At 39.8% G+C, this 17272-nt stretch overlaps 1 protein-coding gene across 5 annotated transcripts in view; it reads right to left on the bottom strand.

Moving 5' to 3' along the window:
• Positions 1-17272, bottom strand: part of Dnajc15 (DnaJ heat shock protein family (Hsp40) member C15) — a 94018-nt gene that overhangs the window by 40708 nt on the left and 36038 nt on the right. The gene's annotated exons all lie outside the window — the stretch shown is intronic.

Below are 17272 nucleotides of genomic sequence, written 5' to 3'. Positions count from 1 at the left end.
TCTATGTTAACCAGTTAGGGGTAGTAAAAAATAAAATTAGGCAACTCCAGAATCAATTAGAAAAATGGAGAAGGGAGTTGGAGGACTCTTGGAATCCTCTAGGGAACATTTCACAATGGTTCTCTTGGCTAATGCCCATCCTGATGCCTATATTTCTTGCTCTCATATTCTTAGCTTCCTCCCTTGTATCAAAGATTTTTTTTTAGACCATATGTCTGCCATTGCTAATAAAAAATTTAACCAGTTGTACCTCCAGGGATATCAATCTCTCCAAAACTGCCCAGAAAAATTGCTGTAAAGGCCGCATCCAAGACACCACAGGAGCCTGAGGATCCTGCCCCATACAAGCCCCCTGCCAGCAGGAAGCATCTAAAGAGACCGATGCTTAGCCCCAATTCCTGATCCTCAGCCCCTACCTTCATCATTATTAAAGAAAAAACGGGGGAATGATAGAACAATAACGCCATTTTATAAATCAGCAGCCATTTTATCCTTAGGCCTCACCTCTTGGAAAATGGAGCCATTCCCAATAACAGCCCTGCCCTTTAGTGAAGTTTCCCGCACTCCAAGACAAGCTCTACCCAAGCTCCATCCCCATCAGGGACCCCTGCGCATGCACCAACCTCTTACCCTCCTCTTCTATAAAAAGCCATGCCTGGCCCAGACTCCTGCTCTTCCTGTGCCATATTTCCCAGGTCAGCCAGGTGGCTCGTGACTGTCATTAAACCCTGCCTTTGGACATGAGATTTTCTTGTGAGCTTTCTTTGTGAGCGGCATTTTTCCTAACAGGTTCAATCTCCACCACTAAAAAGCTATACGTATGCTCATGTTACTCTAAGCTTTTTTCTTAAGCATCTCATGAAAGTATTCCGATAACAAAGAAAGGATTATGTCTAAAATCAAAGGTGTCCCCAGTATCCTTTCTCCTTTTCTTCAAGAGCTTCTGTTTTTAACCAGATAGGTATTCCAGGCCTCCCTTGTATTTTTGATGGCTGTGTTAACTAAGTGCTGGCCTACAGGACATAAGCAAAGTGGTCTGTGCAACTTTTAAGAAGTCCCAGTGGAGGAAGGGAAGGAATGTACTCTTCCATTTCTCCTTCCTGCTGCCTGGAAGGTACACATTCTACCTTGATTAGCCCTCTGGACAACGGAGGAGAAACAGTGAGAGAACTCCGCAATCATGAAACTGCCTGAGCAACCCTGGTTGACCTCTATTAACATGAGTTAAAAGTTTATCTCTGGTGAGCTTTTGTGACCAAAACAAATCTTAATGGATACAGAATTAAGCAGTGAAACCACAGAAACATTTTTGTATGATCTGGTGAGAGAAGTAAGTCCTTAAGATTCAGCAAAGATTTTTTAAAAAGCTAGAATAATCACATTAGGGAACAACACTGATACATTTTGCAATGGTGCACATGTCCTTCACGAGGAGGCTGACGAGACTTAACAGGTGTTAAGAACAAAAAGCCCTCAGCCTTAGCTTAGACAATGGAGTCTTAGGAGATCAAAACCCAAACCTTCAAGGGATAACTGTATAAGGAGAAACATCAGGTGATAAAGGGCAGCTGCAGGAAGGTGCTGAACTATGATGTCCTGCAACTTTCTCTTGAGAAATCTAGAGCTCTTCATTGAGAGATTAGGAAAGCTCCTCCAGGCCACTCCCCCTTGGGTGCAGCTCTAAAACACACCTCTTCATCAGGCAAAGACACTAGGGCAATTTCATTCAGTAAAGTAAGACTTGTTCCCTGTCAGAAGGAGAAAGGTCTACAGCTACCTAATCAGTGGCAAAACACTCAAGTTTCCTTTCAGGTTGTCTAGCCTTAATTATTCTTGACCAGGAGGGAGGTATTGATTTAAAGAAGATGCTCTGTAGAGGTATATTTTTGCCATTTTCTAAAGCTTCCCTAGTGCTACATTTTATCTTTCTAAATGTTTACCTCCCATTGGTTCACTTTCAGGACACTCAGTCCAATCAAACTACTCAACATTCTTTATGTGAGAATATCTTTTTCATCCTTTATAACTTTCTGTATTCTTTCATGTGTCTAGAAACACTTATCTCTGCCTACCTAAATCCTTCCTATTTTTTTTTTTTTTTTGCCAGGGGGTGGGAACGGGGCAATACTAGGGGCTGAACTCAGGGCCTCCTGCTTGTTAGGCAGGTTCTCTATCACTTGAGCTGTACCCCCAACCCTTTTTGCTTTATTTTTTTAATAGGTTCTTGCCATTTATGCCCAGCCAGCCTGGACCATGATATTTCCCACAAAGCTGGGATGACAGGCACAGGCCACCATGCCCAGCTGCTAATGGTTGAGATGGGGTCTTGTGTTCTTGCCTGGGCTAGCTTTGAACTATGATCCTCCCAAGTAGCTAGGTTTACAGGTGTGAGCCACCAGGCTTGGCAAATACTACCTATTCTTAATACCTTAGCTTGAATGTGCCACAGAATGGCAGAAGTCATTTACAACACATAACAATGGGCACATATCCAAATATACATACAGAATTCTTCCAAATTAGTAACAAAAAGATAGAAAGTCCAATAGAAAAGTAGGTAGAAGACTAGGCCAGAGACTTTAAAAAAAAAAATTTCTAGGGGCAGAGGCTTAGCTCAGTGACAGAGTACTTGCCTATCATTGGGGAAGACACTGGATTCCATCCTCAGCAACACATACACACACACACACACACACACACACACACACACACACACACGCAGAGAGAGAGAGAGAGAGAGAGAGAGAAAGAGAGAGTGAGTTACTGGTTGAGAGCGATCTTGTGAACTTTTTGCCCAGTCTGGACCTGACTGGTGATCCTTCCAATCTTTGTCTCTCAAGTAACTATGATTACAGGGGATGAGCCAACCACACCTGGCAAATAAAGATGAAATAAACATGAAAAGGTGCTCAACTTCAAGAGTAAGCAGACAATACTATCAATGACAAAATAATGTAAAATATTCTTATGAGCACATAAAAGCTGTGCCCTTGGTAGACCTTATCTTTGTCTTCTGATGCATCTCAAGTACCTAGCAATAGTATGTATACCTCCTAGGGTTATTGTGGTAACAAAATATAAGAATACATGTCAAGGATTTAGCACAGTGGCCTGGCATATGTATGTAAAATAGCATCAATAAAAGTAACTTGCTGCTAATGAATGTGTTATAACAGAATTACAAAGTTCTGTAATCCTTAGATTTGTCTGAGTATAAGATCAGCAGGGATTTCTGAGGTAGATTCTAGAAAAGGAATTTTTCCCCCTAGGTTAAATACCTCAACTTTTCGCATATTGAAAAAAATGCATATTTTTAAAATATAAAATCTTGAGAAAGTTGAGTTAGTCTAACGTCAAAGTTTTATAGAACAGTAACTGTAACATTTTACTAATTCAACTATTCAAAATATGAGACAAATAGTTGCCTCTCTAATTTCAGAGATTTTTATTTCAAGGAATAAAGGCATTTATAACCATTAGGTGTTTGCTTGTTTTCCTCCTTATTCTAACTATATAAAAGCAAGTTTGTGTTTAATAATAAAAATGCAATTTTGTTGGCAGCTAGGTAGCAAGAACAGCAAGGAGGAAATACCCCAGTCTACCAGATTCTATTCTAAAATGCCAGGGGTTCACACCCTCAGCCAATGATTAAAATAATGATCCTACACCCTTATGGAACCTACTCCCCATATTAAAGTTCAACTTGAAGTGGCAAAGAGGATCAAACACACAGGCATATGCCTTCTCACACTGCACAGTGTTTGAGGGCCACAAGGGGAGGCCACAATTTCACTCCACATGCCTATTGGATAAAACTGTAAGCCTCCACAACTTCCATCAAACAGCCTACCTCAGCTATGGAGGCATATTTTTGCTTTGCTAATAAATCACTCTGCTATCTTCCTACTGTTTGTGGTGGTTTTGCTATACCTGGGACAGTGTCCTAATCTTAGAAGTTGTACCCAAGAACCAGAGAACATCTGGGACACCCCAACTACCAATAACAATTCAATTCAAATAAGTATCCAGCACTCTGATTATTCCCCATTTGTTTTCCCAGGCCCATTCTCCACCCCTCTCTGCTTAGTTTTGATTTCTGATTCTCCTTATCTCTAAGGACTACATAATCCAGTACTAACTTTCCCCCTAGCTTCTAGTTGTGTTTCACCAGCAAAAGAAACCATCAGCAGAACAAAAGGGTGGAATGGGCTGGTGGAGTGGCTCAAGTGATATAGAGTGCCTGCCTAGCAAGTGTGAGGCCCTGAGTTCAAACCCAAGTACCGCCAAATTAAAAAAAAAGGTGGAGGAAAGAAAATTTATTACATAATTCAACTCCCCTGTTTCTTCCAGGCCTTGTTTCCTGTTCAGCTGCCTCTCCTATTGGGTGGCTCTTCCGCTATGTCAATAATCCTCACTGAGTTCAGGATCACAATTTATTGCCTTTACCTTTCACCTGCAACAGTTTCCAAATCTTACTAGTCTCTAGGTGATTTTTTGTCGTTTTTTTTTTTTTTTTGGTTACTTTAAACTATGTCCACATCTCTGCAAATATTCCCTTCACTAGACTATCTTCAATAAAACCATCTACTATTACTATCAGGACCTTCTTTGATATGTCACTTGATACCTGTCACTGCATTACATGTAAGAGTACATGCAGCAAGGAGAGAAGCAAACTTGGCCCTAGGGCCTGTATCAGATGAATGTGTAGGACCCTGCACAAGGTAGGCCCCAAAGATCTTCATTATTTTCCCTATTTGAATATTTACTACACTAAATTATAGTTAGATGTGTTCTGCCTCCTTTAGCTTTTCTATGTATCAAAAGTCTTAATAGTCTGATTAAATAGATAGGCCATGTTTCCAGGAAAACAAATTTTATAAACAATTTAAATAGGTTTTTCTAAAGTCCTTCAGTCTATCAGCTCTAACATAAGAACTCCTGAATGGAAACAAAAGCACTCACTAAAGTCAAGTTATCTTACTGATACAGTCACTGGTGGTCCATGTTCAAGGCAAGGCATTAAACCTTGGCTGTCTGCTTGCATATCAGCTTGTAGATGTTGGGGGAGGGCCAAGTGACAAGGGAACTTAAACTGGGAGGGGTAGGAAATGGGTAAAAACTGTACATGCCAGAAAGCACCTACCACAGGAAGACCTTCCTCTACAAAAGAAGGTGGATACCACTTTAAGCCCACCTCTAGAATTTGAACAATCCCAAAAGGCATATTTTAAAATAATCCAATAGAAAATCTAGGAACATCTGAGAAAAGAATGTACACCCCAAAGTACTCAGCCAATGAGGAACCGGGGGTGGAACTTACGCACTAGACATTGTAATATTTGTTGTAACTCTCTGCTTGCTAGGCACCAGGTACACAAAGTTGCCATTAGTCTTGCTTTCACTGTACTCCATGTCTCTTAAGTCCATTCTTTGAGTTTGGACATGTAAGTATATTTCTCACATCACTCACCTTTGAGGTACTATAGCACAGACCTGCCATATACATTTCATTTTTCATTCACTCAATGGTATAGTAAGTAAATATATGATTAGTATATTAATAAAGTTAGCAGAATTAGTCTCTATTTTAAAAGAGCAAAACACAAAAGGCCCTGCAACCTTTAATAATAACAAACACAAATTAGGTACATCATTGTGTTATGTAGATGCTGGTAAACAGAAAATTCCAAGATTCTTATATCCTATGTGCATGCATCCAGGTAGAATATGTAAATGTAGAAGGGTGATAATAAAAGGCCATGGTGGGCCAGGTGGAAGCAGGAAGGAGAGAGAGCGTTCTCTGTTTTGAAGAGTTTTTTAAAACATCGTGCTTGAACCTGTGGGAGGAGAAAAACCTGGGCAGTTTTTGAACACCAGTAATCTGCAAGTGGGGAGGGTGTTGGGTGGCACTTGTGCTAGGGTGGTGAGTTAGGCTAGGGTGTGATCAATATTCATGTTTTTATATGAGGGATAATGGAGGGCAGAATCACCCCAAGGTTACTCAGCTTACAATTTTTAACAACAAAGAGTAGAATTGGGCTGAGATAAGGAGTTTGGCATGAAATGTGCTGAGAAAAAGTTATTTGGGGCCTGAGGATGCATTTTTCTATCTCTAGCCAGCCTCAAATTGCAGTAAATAGGATGTTCAATAAGTAAATGACCCAAACTGTGCAATCAAATCTTACTCACATTAAAGAACAAAGTATCACACAGTTTACCCAAAACCCATTTTCACCAGGTGATGGTGAGGCAGGCTAGAAGTTCAGCATTCATATATATCTTGTAGGTTCCCCACCTCTGGCTCAGGGATGGCCCAGACACCCTCACCTGGCCATCCCCACTCCCCACATGCCCCTCCCCATTCACTGATTATTGGATGGGAATCACCTGGTTCCTTCCCGCCCATAGATTAGCATAATATTTAAAAGCACCTGGAGAAGAGAAGCATTTTCTTTGCCTCCAGATTCCATCTGCACCCACCATGCATTTCCCTTCCCTAACTTTTAATAAACTCCCTTTACAGCCACGGGTCCTGCCATGCATTCTTTCACACAGGACAAAGAACTTGGAAGTCTTCTGATTACAGACTGAACCAGTACTGTTAACAGTGGTACATGCCTGTGATTCCAGCACTTAGTGAGGCTTAAGGCAGGAGAGTGGCAAGTTTGAGGCCAGCCTGGGTCTCAAAAAAAAAACACAAAAAAATGGACTGGAGGTGTTACACAGCACCAGTCCAGTCTGTGTACAGGGGAATAGATATGTCAATAGACATGGAATGTGTATGTGTGTGTGGTCCTCTGGTCTCTCTCCCTCTTCATATGAAACCACCAGTGTACAATCATGGGGGTCTACTCTAATGACTTTATCTAATCCTAATCATATCCCCAAAATATTTAACAACACAGATTAAGTTCCCAGCTTCTTAATACCTCAATGGGGACTAAACTTCAACTTGAGTGTTACAGAAAACAAACCATATTCAAATCAGAGCAGGCAAGTTTTAATTTTGAAACATTTTCTTTGAAGATTCAGATATATGTGGTTCAGAAGAGTAGCTAATACTTTCTAGGCTTGCAGAAGATCTAAATAAATTCTAGGGGCTGAGAATATAGTTCAGTGGTAGAGTGTTTGTCCGTCTAGCATGGGTAAAGCCTGGGCTCTAACACCAGCATCACAAAATTAATTTAAAAACTGAAATGAAATAAAAATCTAGGAAATGTCTTGTTACCAAAATTTGTTTAATACATACTTCTGCCTATAGAACAAGCTGAGCTTTATACACACACACACACACATGCTTAAAAATAAGTCAGGTACACATTCCATCAAAAAAATTCTTTTACAACTGGTCCACACTGGTGTTTGGGGAAAAAAAAAAGACCTAATCTACTTACACCAAATTTAGAAATTCAGTTTTTAACAATCTTGTGGTCACCATGGAAAGCATGCTATGTATTCACAAAACAAATGTATGTGCATTGGTCAATGGTATTAAAGTTTTAAAATTCATGCCTTTAAATAATGCTTGTCAAAAATCCAAAAAACAGCGGTTCCATTGTATTCCCTCTGACCATATACAATGCATGAATATTTTTTATTTAAAACTTCCCAGGCATATATATATAATAGCACTGCAGAAACAACAGATGGCAAATTCTCAATGAAATCATTTATTGGTTTCAGAATGGTGGGAGCGTTACCAAAGAGAGTTATCCTTTTTTGTAGACTGCTAAGCCTGACTAGAGAAAAGTCTTATGTTCACAGTAAATAGCATCATTACACAATTAATGGTTTCTGACATCTGTTAGTCCTTCAAGCCAGCTTAGTATTCTTTTTCATCCTTAATTAGTATTCTTTCCCATTTCTCATGGTTGTTTTAATTCTAAACTTTCATTTTTTCAAGAGCCTTCACAATTCTCATCTACATGGCAAGCATGAAACCAGTGGACCTTCTACCTACTCACCCCTAAATATGTGTGGGGAGTACACTATGGAAACTCCATGGGTTCCATAGTTAATCAGACCTGGGCTCCAATTCCAACTCAACATTTACAACCAGTTCTGTTACTCTGAATTATTCTGTCTAGACCCATTTTTTCATTTATAAAATGGGACTAGGAATACATCATAAGATGCTCATTATGATTTGAGACAAGGTTATGGAAAATGACATGACACCATGTGAACATGGCATATATTCTGTTAGTTCTTTCATCACTCTCACATCATTCTCCCTCCTGGTCTTCTCTATCCTTCTAGAAATTCTCATTCTGCAAAAAAAAACAACTTCAAGGTCATCTTGTCCATGAAGCTTTCCCTGCTTACTTCTTCTCCCAAGCAAAACTCTTTTAGCCCTTCTACTACTCAGATCTTTCTACTACAATAGATAGTCTGGGGAATGGAAGTGTGGCCCAAGTGATAGGGCACCTGCCTGGCAACCACAAGGCCCTCAGTTCAAACCTCAGTAACACACACATACACATACATACATACACACACACACACACACACGACAATGTAGCCATTATTCAATAATGGCCCATCTATTTTAAATCCCTTCCAGCATATGAGCTTTTGGAGGTAAGGACTGTTTTATCTCTTTGGATTTCTAAAATCCATCAAATGTTTTCAAAGGTTTGTACAATGGGGTGAAGGGATCTTAAGAAGCTTTCTCACCATCCACACATCTCTTGTAGCTTGTATTATCTGTATACCATATGGGTGACTGAAATAATTTTGAAATGGGAAAGTACAAAGTTAGTCAAATTTAAGAAACTAACTTGTAATCATGCCACACTATATCCTGGGTAAATGTATCCTATAGTCTTATGGAACACAAAGTTGAAGGCCCTGTTTCAAGTGAATTTCTTTATGAAAGGGAAATGAAGATAATCTACAGGTCATGTAAGAAAATAGGAAGCAACAACTGATTTGCTAAATGCACAGAAAAAGAAAGAGCTGTGAGTTTGGTTCAAGTGGTAGAGTACCTGACTAGCAAGCATAAAGCCCTGAGTTCAAACACAATACTGCCAAAAACAAATAAGTCAAACAAAAGAAAAAGAAACCCTCAGGGAAAAGGTTCCATAATTTATCAAGTAGCCATTTGAAGGTTTCCTGCCATCTCTGACTGGTTGGCTGATTATTACTTAATTTAAAAACTACTCAAAAGAATGTTTATGATGTACTGCTGATGATGCTAATACCTGGAGAGCTATCAGATAAAACCCCTGCCCTTGTGAAGTTACACTTTAGCATGAGAGACAAAAACCAAATTAAAGAAAAAAACAATAGTTTACACATGACATGGAGAAAGATAAGGCAGGTAAAGGATAAGGTGTATGTTTGTATGATGAGAGCAGGAGAGAATAGGGAATGCTTCACTGAGAAAAGGTGAGTTTTGAAAAATAAAAAAACTGAAGGAAGTGAAGAAGCCCTGTCAACATCTAAGGAAAAAAAAATCACTGCTGGCAAAGGGAACAAATATGAAGGGGGAGAGGGTGTTATAGGAAACGACAAGGGAAACAAAATCACTGAGACCATTTTTATAGGACGCAGGGAGTTTATTATGCTAGCAGACTCAGGGGAGATAATTTCTCAAAGCCTGGAGCCCCAATCTGTGTCAGGGGTTGGGTTAAATACTTACAGAGTTTGTCCCCCAACCCCCTACAGAATGTGGTCACAGTTACTGGAAACATGGCAGAGCTAGCAGAAAGCTGCTTGCAGACCAGAGTGGTGAAACCAAGGTGAATACCAGACACAGTAAATCCTAGGAAAATAGTCAAGCTGGCCCCAACAAGGGTTGCTTGTGGAATAAACGGGCCAGTGTGCAAACAGCAGAAATTGAGAGAAAAAAGAATAAGGAAGGAGGTGAGAGAGGACAATGGAGAACAGAACCTGAAGAGCCTATGGGTCAACAGAAGGACTTCAGCTTTGCTCTGAGTGACAGGAGACACCACTGAGCAGAGGCCTAAGGGTCTAAGATGATCTTACATTAGAATTCCAAGGATCACTCTAGTTGTCATGTACAGAAAAGACTTGCAGAGGGTCAAAAGGAGAGGCATGGAAATGAATTAGACAGAAGTCTATTGAAATGATTCAAGAAAAAGATAATGGTGACTCAGACCAAAGTGGTGAGTGATGGAAATGAGAAGTAGTGATATTCTAGACATGTGTACTTTGAAGGTAAAACCACTGGATTTTCTAAGACTGCATGAGATGTGTGAGAGGAGATAATACAGATATCAAGATTATTGTCTTCAACAACTGGAAAAAATGAAATTGCCTTTTGCTGAGAAGGAAAACTAAAAAGGTCTAGAGTGGAAGTCATGAGCTCTCTTCTGGATTTATTTTTCTAAAAACATGCAATGATGAATTTTATAAAGCCTAAGCAAAACTATATGTGAATTCATAACACTTGGGGTGGGGGTGGGGGGTCTCATATACTAATGGAAAAGAAGAATGAGCAGGATAGTTCAAAAACCTTCCTTCTTTGTTATCTTGTAGTGACTCAATTCTCAAGGGTCAATCATAAGCAAGTCACTTTTTGCTGAACTCAGTGTTTTATGCTGTCTTTATTATTTCATTCAATTTCCACAAAGAAAGCTCTTCAAATTTAAACAACAGCAAGTAAAGGGGAGGAAAAAGACAACAAAAAAGACTGCTAGCAAAGCAGCCGAACTCGGGAAAGAGGTCTTACACATGCAGATCAAAAGAAGGAAGAGCCAGATGTTTGTGGCTCACTCCTGTAATCCTAGCTTCATAAGAGACTGAGATCAGGAGGAGCAAGGTTCTAGTCTAGCCTAGGCAAACAATTCCCCAGACCCCATCTCCAAAATTCCAGAGTAAAATGGATTGGAGGTGTGGGATAAGCAATAGAGCACTTGCTTTGCAAGTGCAAAGGCCTGAGTTCAAACCCCTGTCTCACCAAAAAATTAAAAATTAAAATAAGGAGGGGAAATGGGTTTGGACCTTAGTGATAGAGTGCTTGCCTTGTACTCCTCCATCCCCATGAGTGCGTGAGCATGCACGCGCGTGCGCACACACACAAAATAAATAAATAACAAGTAACAGGAAGAGAAGGGGAATTTATAGTTGAGAAAAATTGTCCAATATGATAAAATGACATTAGGAAATGAATTATCCCATGCCAAAGTCTTTAAGTTGGCATGAATTTCATAGACTTTCATATCTACATTGGAGCTATCCACATTCATCTACTCAATCCTTAGCATTACTGTTCCATTGCCAAAAGCAAATGCATTTAAGCTTCTCTCAAAACAATTCCCACACAAACTTTACATTAAATAAAAATAAAATAAAAGCTGGCTACATTTCTATTTGCTCTACTTTTAAGTCACTTAATTTCTTTTAAACCACAGGCAAGCAATAATTCTTATAGCAAGACTAGTGAGTATAGAACAAAAAACCAAAGCAAACCAATTAACGAAATCAAAGGCCAAACATAAGAAACAACTCTTGGGCTTATTGAAATGAGTATTACTTCACTCCCCAGTACAATTAAAAAAAACTCCCCAAACTCAAATCCTTCCCTATACATACGATTTCTTGGAGATAAGCCACTATTGTGGCTTTGTCCAGAATAATGGTGTGAGTTTGATCTCCACTTTCTCCTAAAAACATAAAAAGCTTCCTTTGCTCATACCAACCTGCAACATGAATGAATGTGTCTACTCAGAAAATCTTGCTCAGTTTCAACCCAGTCCTAGATGGCTTGGAAACAGTGCAAGAGTTTGCCAAACCAAGCTGTGCACTTGGTTTCGAGTTCTTAAAACCAAATATACTGTGAAGGTTAATTTTATGTGTCAACTTGGGTAGGCTCAGTCAATTAAACACTAACCTAATGCCTGCTGGGAGGGGCTGATGGAGCAACTCAAGCGGTAGAGCGCCTGCCTGGCCAAGTGTGAGGCTCTAAATTCAAACCCCAGTACTGCCTCCTCCCCTCAAAAAAAAAAGATGCCAGGGTTGCTGTGAAGGTTTTGTAGCTGTGGCTAACACATAAAATCAGTTGACTTTAAATGATAATCTATGGGGCCTCAACCAATCAATTGGAAAGCCTCAATAACAAAGCTGAGGTTTCCCTAAGAAGAAATCTCACCTTAAGAAACAGCTCCAAGGCAGGAGGATCGTAAGTTTCAGACCAGCCTGGGCTACACAGCAAGACCCTGCCTCAAAAAACAGACAAGTTTTCAACTTGTGGGCCTGTCCTATTAAGTTCATACTTGCCAGCCACACAATCACAGTTCCTTGAAATAAATAAATAGATAAATATATAACTTGGTTCGCTTTCTCTAGAGAATCCTGACTGATACAGATTTCTGCTGTTTCAGGTTGTAAGAAAAATGATCTTTTCTATCAAAATATATGTCACCCTCTTAGATTACTTAAAATTCCTCAGGTCGCCGTCTTAGGTGACTTGCATGTTTAAAGGGTCTTTGCTTCTTCCAGATTCCTGTACAATTCCATTGCCCACCTAACTGTATGCTCTAACCCATCCCCCAAGCCTTTTAGCCAATTGAGGGAGATTGTGAACCTTTGACCTGGACAAATCCCAGGTGAGCAGCAGGTATAACTGGGTCAGGGATATAAGGAGGAGCCACTGTCAGCCATTTTGTGCTTGTGTGTCCACTCAGCTGGAGTAAGTACATGCTTGCACCCTTTCGATCAAAAGAAATTGCCTTGTCAAGATTTTCTGCCTCTCGTGTGTCATTTTCAGCACTGGAGGGTCTTTAATTCGGGAAAAAAATTTTTTTTCAGTGCTAGGATTGAACCCAGGGCCTCACAAATGCTGGGTAAGTGTTCTACCACTGAGCTATCCCACAACCCCCCAGAAAGTAATCTTTTAAGCACATTCCTTTGATTCATTTGTTACTCACAAACTCACTCAATATTTAAACATTTTATCTTGGTGTCTAGTATATATCAGGCACAGTGCTAGGCATAGAGACACAAATGACCTCATAAAAGTGACAAATTGATTCTCAATGTCAAAACAAAACATATCGGTTTGCTTTTACTATCTTATTTCTCCATAAATTTGTTTAATTCCTTTTATAATTTCCTAGATTTTAGAAGGGTAATATTATTTGCCAATGATTCTCAAAAGTCTATGCATCTGACACTTCCTTTCTTAGGCCCAGATCTTAAGATGGATTATGGACCAAAGTATAGACAAACACTGTTCTAGGGACAAACATTGTTGGTACCCTGTACCTTTTCCTTATATTACTTCATCAATGTGTCAGTGTATATAGTACAAACTGTGTTCTAAGTGTATAAAATTATAATAATTAGATGTACAAGAAATGTTTTTAAACTTTCACTTTGTTTAATTTTTTGATGGGGGTGGTAGAGGTAAGAGGCTAAAATTCGATTACTTATACATTTTCTCTATGATGTGTCCCTACCCTTTGTGTAGGGACAATACTTATTTTTAAAATAAGCTCTCCCTTCTCTAAATCTGATCTGAGTAAGGCATAGAGGACCTGAGCCATCCACTCTCATGCTAGTTGACTTTTGACATGCCTGCCCTTCTGTTTCACCACCTTCGTGTAAAGATAACATTGAGGAGGGGCAGAAAAGGCTGTAAGGTGACATGAAAATCATTTTAAAAAGTCAAAATATACGAGAAAAGAAGCCAGAGTCAGGAACTAAGACAGAACCAGGAACTACAACTGAAAAATCACTAGAGCAGCAAGGAACTGCATCAACATTCCAGAATGTACATGCCTACTTTCCTTCCTTTAGATGTTAAGTGAGCCATAATTTCCTTAGGTAAGTAATTTGATCTAAGAAGACATGGTAATTCTTTGACCCAAGGTCACAAGCAGATGCCCACTGCCTCTCTGTTTAGGTTAGACCCACTTCCTCCTTGCTTGAGTAAAAATAAATCCACCCTAAACTTATTGGATGATGGCATCAAAACAGGAGCTTGGCAAAATGATTAAAGGTCACCCGGTAATATAAGCACATATCTAGGAAGGAAGTTTAAACCAGATTCCCCAACTTAGTCTAGAGGATAAGGACTACCATTTTGAACCTCTTAGCTCCCACCTCCTGTGTGATGGGGGTGCTCCTGTTTTCTTTTCTAATTCTTCCTAATTTGTCCTGATTCACTAAACAAATCTTTGCTTGCCCTTCTGATGCACAGATGATATGCGCAGGAACTTCAGGTGTTCAGGGTTCTTGAGCCCGCTCTGAGAATGAAAGCACAGTCGGACTCCAGCAGCAGAGGTCAGAAAGATTTTATTTGTAGAGAAGAGAAAGACTGCATGGCGAGGAATGCAGGGGGACCTGGAAACGAAGAGAAAGACTGCATGGCGAGGAATGCAGGGGGACCTGGAAACCTGTGATCCCGTGGTCGTGTGTGTGTGTGTGTGTGTGTGTGTGTGTGTGTGTGTGTGTCGTGGTCGGGGTGTGTGTGTGTGTGTGTGTGTGTGTGTGTGCCGTGGTCGGGGTGTGTGTGTGTGTGTGTGTTCACGTCTAGCTTGTGAGTTCTTTTTTTTTTCTTGAGAAACATTTTCATCATGTATTTCAAAAGTGTGGATTTGATAACTGATTGGAAAATAAGTAGAGAATTTTCTCTTCTATCACAAAACCCTTTGTTCAAATACTCTTCCCAGTGACAACATGGTTGAGCCTAGCCCCTAATACAAGTGGGGTCTGGTATATATGGCTTCTCAGGTAAGAAACATGAAACTACTGAGACAGGCTAGAATTAGGGAAAGTTTGGGACTAAGACTCCTCCCTGGCATGCCTTAAGAGCTCCACTGTAATTACAATAAGTTAATCAGAATGGTAACTTCCTCCTTCATGGGTGGGGCACCTGAAAATTAACATAGGTGTATATGGGTCTCTGCCTAGCTCCTCCCTCTGGCTCAAAGGTCAAGAAAGCCAGGTAATGACACCACCCATTACCGTCCCCACTCATGGATTACTGGATGGAAATCACCTGGTTCCTCCCTTTATTCTCCTTCTACCCTCCCTCTCCCCACTTCCCTCCATCCCTGGGGGGGTTACTAGACTGTCTCAGGAGTTTCATGTTTCTTACCTGAGAAGCCATATATACCAGACCCCCATTTGTGTTAAGGAATAGGGCTCAACCTCTCTCTCTTTCTCTCAGACTATACCAGTACAGTTAACACTATTATATAGGCAGATAGTGAAAAAGAGTCCAGCCACTGACCTTGCTAACTCCATCTTGTTTCTTGTCCTTCTTAGTCAGACCAATAAGACCTGGACAACTATCATGGAAATCCCCACCCTTGCCTTTGTTTCTCTTTCTTATATAACCCTGAGACTTTGGTAAGCACTTTGAAGACAGATTTTAAGTCATTAGACCTCTGTTCTTCCCAATCTTTCTGGGGCAGGTGGCTGAGCCTAGTCCACTGGACTCTGGATCTGGAGCTAATGCTCTAACTCTGGTGATCCAGTAGTAAGATCATGTAAACAACCAAATGTGAAAGAACTCAACACTGTTGTCATGCTATTTCGTCTTTCTTTTTATCTCTCCTTTGTGATCCCAGACTACACTTCAATATTTGTCTCCTCATACACTGAGCCTCCAGAAAGCGGGAAGAGGCAGACTTTATTCACCTTTGTATTCTCAGTATGTATTTAAGCTAGTAGTTAACTGATTGGATGCACAAATGGATATGCAGATAGACAGACAGACAGATGGCCTCTGACTATTCTGCTTCTGAGTCATAGAGAGCGTCTGAGAAAAGCGGCGAGAACTCAAGGACAGGCTCAAGGTTTGGCCAAGGAAGGTACCGGGAGGGCACAGGCAGGGAACAAAGATTACAAGTTGATTCAGGTTCTGCCTTCACTTAAACCACTGCAACTTAGTGTATGTATACATTAAGGGGCAGGGTACTCTATAAAATATGCTAAATCGGGCTGTGAGAGTGTTGTTCACGTAGTAGACTGCCTGCTTAACAAGTGCAAGGCCCTGAGTTTAAACCCCTTGAAAAAGTTATAGATCTACAAAGTATGTTTAAAAACAGATTATCCAATTACCTATAGAATATGTTCAACACAGATTAGAACAGATTAATGTGTGAAATGTAACATCTATTTAACATTATAGAATCATCTCAAGATACTAATCAGAAGCAGACAAAAGGGAGAAGGTTAAAAGTAATTTCTAATGAGAAAGTTAAGACAAAATAATACTAAAACATTATAATTAGCTCAGTGTTTGAAAAAAGATTTGCTAGGAAGAAAGAGCTACAGCAGGCTCTGCATCTTTGCTTTGTGGCTCTTCATGGCTAGGTATTGGCTTAAATTCATCAATGAAACTTCTGAGACTATCCTTAGTGTTTTCTTCTAAAATATGAAGGGAAGGGCCTTTCTCACCCAACCAATTCCTTTTATTATTTTATTATTATATTGACTTTTACTAAACTAGTCTTCCAGTGACTTCCTGAATTAAGACCCAAAGTAGGCCAATGTGGCAGCAAACTCCTGGATCCCACAACTCAGGAGGATGAAGCAAACCTGAACTACAAAGAGAAACCCAAAAAACAAGAAAGAAAAGTTCTAAACCATTCCTGAGTTAAGTTCTAAACTATTTTGGCTACCTTTAAACCACCTTCTCCTTCTTGCTCTCCCCATAACACCCCATCCTCCCTGCATTCAATCTTATACTTCTCCTTTGATAAATTTATTTGTAGTCCCTTCCTGGGAATTTTCCATTTCTATTTATTTTGAAAACTGTAAGCAGAAGTGCATGCAGAATTCTAGAAACAGAAACAGTTTTATATGAAATGATGTTTCTGTTTCATTTTCAATAGTTTTCACAGGATACCTAGTGTTTTGTTATTTCCAGCTATAATAATACACTAAAAGTTAGTGTCACAGAGCCACAGAGCTGAAAAAAAAAGAAAAAAAAAATCTAGCCAAAATCCACATTGCAGAGGAAGACATTGAGGGTCTGAAAATTCCCATGCCTTGTAAACTGACTAAGATTTCTATGTGTGTACTGGAATGAGAGCTTAGGTATCCTAAATACAGACCAGAACCTTCCACACTCCTTCAATGGATTACAAAAATTACTGGACATTTTTTCAGTGAGCACTCACACTGAAACATCTCTATCTTATTTTAATGTCCACTCACATAACCTTATAGAATTTCATACAACTTGTTATTAGGTCATTTATTGAACTTCCTAGAGAATATGTCTTTTAATCATCTAATGTCAAACAAGAGACCAGCAATACTTGTTGGTGTCCCTCACTTTTTATACATC

This window comes from Castor canadensis, chromosome 10 (genome assembly GCF_047511655.1).
Source record: "Castor canadensis chromosome 10, mCasCan1.hap1v2, whole genome shotgun sequence".
Lineage (NCBI taxonomy): Eukaryota > Metazoa > Chordata > Mammalia > Rodentia > Castoridae > Castor > Castor canadensis.
Note: the sequence above shows the minus strand (reverse complement) of the source record. Positions and strands in the feature narration are given on the sequence as shown.